Below are 5,617 nucleotides of genomic sequence, written 5' to 3'. Positions count from 1 at the left end.
GCAATAACATACCGAGCAAACCAAGGTGAGTTCACACAGCCAAGGCATGGGGTTCCCAGGGTGGGAATGGGATTGATTTATTTATTTGTACTTCTCTAGATAATGGAACGTAGTGATATGATCCTCGGGTGAGGAAGGTGATTGGTTAAGATACTGCTAGACTAGTGATGCTTATAGAACTGATCTTCGCACACACGCCGGGGTTGGCTGCGATAATATGACTGATCTTCGCACACATGCCAGGGTTGGCTGCGATAATATGACTAATCTTCGCACACATGCCTAGGAAGGCTGCGAACTATACACTAAAACTTCGCACAGGTGCCGGGTGGCCGCGATACAAACATACCTAGTCTAGAATACTTGAGAACTTTCCCTAATTTTCGCATACATGCCTAGAGGGCTGCGATACGAACTAATACGATATATGACCTAATGAACGAACACAAGGCTCACAATACGGATACTATAACTAAAAAATAAACATTTCACTTGGGAAACCCCCACCATCTATGAATATGTTTGGGAAACAGGGTAAACTGGTTAATCATGTTTTCAATTATGGGAAACCCCCACGGCAAGAAAGCCAACTTAAGACAAACTATGTTTTCGTAAAACACTTAAAACGAACATCCAACTGTGAACTCGCTCAACATTGTTGTTGACTCTCTATTACATGCCTTGCAGGCTTATAGGTGCATATCCAAGGAACTTGCTGTCTGGGAAGCTGGAGTGGTCATGGGTCGAGACACATGGAAACGCAACACAAGAACTAAGAACTTACATGTGGTTTTATAAACACTCATTGATTTAAATATGCTTCCGCTGTAAACTGTGAAACATTGTAATATTGTAACACTTGTTGTTTTTAAATGAAAGTATTATTCACCTATTCTTATGAGTTCAATGTGATTGATGGTTAAGATCCTGGTCAGTCACGCCTCCAAGCAGTGGTACTCCGCATGTGGATTTTGGGGGTGTGACAGATTGGTATCAGAGCCATTGGTTATAGTGAACTTGGTTTTAAAAAGGGGAAACTGTTTTTTGTAAAACCAGACTATAACCGGACAAATTCTGAAAACGGGAATACGACTATGACACTCAGCTCCAGATTGCAAGGTTCGTCTTTCTTATACTCATTGTACTACATAACTAGTGAACACCTACATACGATAATGCATGGATTGCACGTTTAGCATAATATGAATTTATGAACACATTCACGTAATAAGTGACCGATAGGGTGGTCTTTCCCTAAACCTTCATAACCTACGCCATGTGATACTCTTGATTCCTACTTGAGTGTGGGGAACCATTTGACATGAGTTAAGAGGAGTTGAGATGAACATGCAAATCACAATATTATTGTGGGTGCACACATAATAATAATGTGGGGTGCATGTGAGTCCCAGTAAGGCTTAACAAGTGGAAAAGGGGTTCTGTCCTGTTATTTGATCAATATGAAACATAACCAACCTATAGGGGCCATAGCAGTAATTGTCTCCCTACTCAAACTTAAACGTGAACTTCTCCATTATCGTTGGATTCTTTCGAAACTCGATGCTGTCGAGTGTTACCTGAACACCCATTAGAACATCTAGCGAACCGTGTAGAATGTTAGGTGCTTATACGAACGTCCCTGAGTTGGATGTCCTCGTGTCGAATGATTGAACGAAATTTACCCTACTCCTCCTCGTTTTCTGAAACTCATGGATTGACGTCTCCGAATCCCGAAGTGTGATCACTTCCGCAACACTCTCGTATCAGATAGCGAACCACTTGAACCACTCGTAACGACGACGGACAGGAGGATGAGTGTAGCACCTTACCGACCTATGTACGGGTTAAGTTAAAACATCATCAACCCAAGGAACAATGGCAGATTTGGGAGCTCTAGTAGCAGTAGCAACAACACTGGATGTGGTACTCGCGATGGGTAATTAGGATTGGTATGGACAACACCAATACTGTAACAACATGGTGGTCTTCGTGCTCTTAGTAATAATTCACTTCGTCACTGTTCGGCTCAACTTTAGTACATCTCGAAATCGAACCTGCTATGGAAACGACAGATGGCGAGCCTATTGAAACCTCATATGGGCGTAGGAATGCAAACTCGACCTTGTGGGACAAGTGATCAGCGTCGACCATCCTTCTGCTACCCTTGATAGATTTGACGCAGTAGCCATGTGGACTGGCTACCCAGATATAGTATGCATACGCTCAGTGAGGAGAAAACCTTGTACGAGAAATGTTACCTCTTGCAGCGTGTCAGAGTGGTACAACGGTTAACTTCATTCCAGCAAGAAGGGCCAGGAGTGTCTACGGAAGATTTACCCTGCAATGTTAACCCTCAACGCGGATGTCAAGACCAAGGAAAGGAGGATTGAGGATTCCTCAATTGTACGTGACTTCTCCCTAAGTGTTACCAGAAGAACTGTCAGGTTTATCTACACATTGTCAAGTGGGATGTCAGACCCGTATCATGCTAGGAGTAGCCTTTGTTATTAGTACATCTTATTACCTTACACCAGGAAGGTCGCAGGAACTGCCTAAGCAGCTTCAGGAATTAATGGACTCGAGTTTCGTCGGATCTAGTTTTCGCTTTAAGGAGCCCCCGTTATACCGTGAAGAGAAGCTTTTCCGCACGTGTTATGATTATCGAGAACTCAACAAAGTGTCGGTGAAGAACCGCTATCCTCCTCCACGAATTGATGATTTATTCGACCAGTTGCAAGGGTCGAGCTACTACTCCAAGATAGACCTGAGGTCAGGATTACCACCTGCTGAGAGTTCGGGAATGAGGACGTCTCCAAGACAGCATTCAGAACTCGCTACGGACACTACGAGTTTCTAGTCATGCCATTTGGGCTTACGAACGCGCCTGCAGTTTTCATGGATCTTATGAACAGAGTGTGCAAACCCTATCTAGACAAGTTCGTCATTGTCTTCATCAACGACATTCTGATCTACTCCAAGTGTCAGGAGGAACACGAGCAGCACTTACGTCTTATCTTGGAACTTCTTTGAAAGGAACAACTGTACGCCAAATTTTCAGAATGCGACTTCTGGCTTCGTGAAGTCCACTTCTTAGGCCATGTGGTGAACAGGGATGGGATTCATGTTGATCCATCCAAGGTAGATTCGATCAGGAACTGGCCTGCACCGCGTACACCAACGGAAATACGCCAATTCTTGGGTTTGTCGGGGTACTACAGACGATTCATCAAAGATTTTCTCGAAGATCGCACAGCCGCTTACACTACTGACACAGAAGGGTGTCACCTACCGTTGGGGAGATTCTCAGGAAACCGCTTTTCAGTACTTAAAGGATAGGCTATGCAGCGCACCTATTCTCTCATTGCCAGAGGGCACGGATGATTTTGTGGTCTATTGTGACGCGTCGATACAGGGACTTGGTTGTGTATTGATGCAGCGGGATAAGGTTATTGCTTACGCTTCTCGTCAACTCAAGGTTCACGAACGGAACTACACGACGCACGATTTAGAGCTGGGAGCTGTTGTTTTTGCACTTAAGATATGGCGACACTACCTGTACGGTACCAAGTGCACAATTTACACCGATCACAGGAGTCTCGAGCATATCTTCAAGCAGAAGGAATTGAATATGCGTCAGCGAAGATGGGTTGAACTTTTAAACAATTACGAATGCGCTATTAAGTATCATCCAGGCAAAGCCAATGTTGTGGCTGACGCTCTAAGTCGAAAGGACACTCTACCTAGACGCGTACGAGCTTTGCAGCTCACTATTCAGTCTGATCTTCCTGCACAGATACGAAATGCTCAGGTTGAAGCATTGAAACCAGAAAACGTCAGGGCTGAAGCCTTGCGCGGATCAAGGCAACGATTAGAACAAAAGGAAGACGGCGCCTATTATGTAACAGGACGTATTTCGGTTCCACTATATGGCGGTTTACGAGAACTTGTAATGGATGAAGCACACAAGTCTCGCTACTCGGTACATCCAGGGTCGGATAAAATGTACCACGATATCAGAACAACCTATTGGTGGCCTAGCATGAAGGCCCACATTGCAACTTACGTCGGCAAATGTTTGACTTGTGCGAGAGTCAAGACAGAGTACCAGAAACCCTCAGGCATACTTCAGCAACCCAGGATACCACAGTGGAAATGGGAAGAAATTTCCATGGATTTTGTTACAGGCCTACCCAGATCCCAGCGTGGGAATGATACTATATGGGTGATCGTGGATCGACTCACCAAGTCTGCACACTTCTTGGCTATTAAGGAAACGGATAAGTTCTCCACTCTCGCAGACGTTTATCTTAAAGAAGTTGTTTCGAGGCACGGGGTGCCCACCTCCATCATTTCGGATCGGGATGCACGATTCACGTCAGAGCTATGGCAAGCGATGCACAAATCTTTTGGCTCACGATTAGACATGAGCACAGCATATCATCCTCAGACGGATGGGCAGTCTGAGCGAACGATCCAGACCCTTGAAGACATGCTTCGGGCATGTGTTATTGATTTCGGCAACGGCTGGGAAAAGCATCTCCCTTTGGTGGAGTTTTCGTATAATAACAGTTATCACACCAGCATACAAGCCGCTCCATTCGAGGCATTGTACGGACGTAAATGCCGGTCACATCTCTGTTGGGCAGAGGTGGGGGATAGTCAGATCACGGGTCCAGAGATTGTAGTGGACGCCACGGAAAAGATTGCACAAATACGACAACGTATGGCGGCAGCACGCGACCATCAGAAAGCCTACGCGGACAAGCGTAGGAAGCCTTTGGAATTTCAGGTCGGGGACCGGGTTTTACTTAAAGTCTCACCCTGGAAGGGTGTGGTTCGTTTTGGCAAACGGGGCAAACTAAATCCGCGGTATGTCGGACCGTTCGAGATCATTGAGAAAATAGGCAAAGTGGCCTATAAGCTAAACCTACCAGCTGAACTCGGTGCAGTTCACAATGTATTTCACGTGTCGAATCTGAAGAAGTGCCTGTCAGATGAGACCCTCATAGTTCCTTTTAAGGAACTCACTATCGACGAGTGGTTGCAGTTCGTCGAGGAACCTGTAGAAATCACGGACCGGGATGTTAAGGTCCTTAAGCACAAGAGAATCCCTCTTGTCCGAGTTTGTTGGAACTCCAAACGTGGCCCAGAGTACACCTGGGAACGCGAAGACCAGATGACAGAAAAATACCCCCAGTTATTCGAAACCAATGCAACTACTACTGAGGCTGAAGCTCCTACTGCGGAATTTCGGGACGAAATTCCAAATCAACGGGGGGATGATGTGACACCCCAGGAAAACCAGTAAACGATACAACTTACCTAGCTTCCTCAGTAACCGCATGCTAAATTTCGGGACGAAATTTCTTTTAAGTTGGGGATAATGTGACAACTCGAATTTCCAAGATTTCTATTTCGCATTTATTGCACGTTCATGTATTGTTTAGTTGTTTATTTGCAAAATTGATTGCTATGGAATTGTATATGTTTTGATTCAATGAAGTGTATTGTGTGTTTGTGTATGGTTATGTGTTAATTGTGATAGACTTGTCAAATATGTGAACTTGGTGGTGAAACTGTGAAATTGATGTGAGATGGTGTGCTTGTGTAAGATATA

The sequence above is a fragment of the Helianthus annuus genome, chromosome 11, assembly GCF_002127325.2.
Source record: "Helianthus annuus cultivar XRQ/B chromosome 11, HanXRQr2.0-SUNRISE, whole genome shotgun sequence".
In the NCBI taxonomy this organism is placed as follows: Eukaryota; Viridiplantae; Streptophyta; class Magnoliopsida; order Asterales; family Asteraceae; genus Helianthus; species Helianthus annuus.
The sequence above is the reverse complement of the archived record's forward strand: the minus strand, read 5'-3'. Positions refer to the sequence as shown.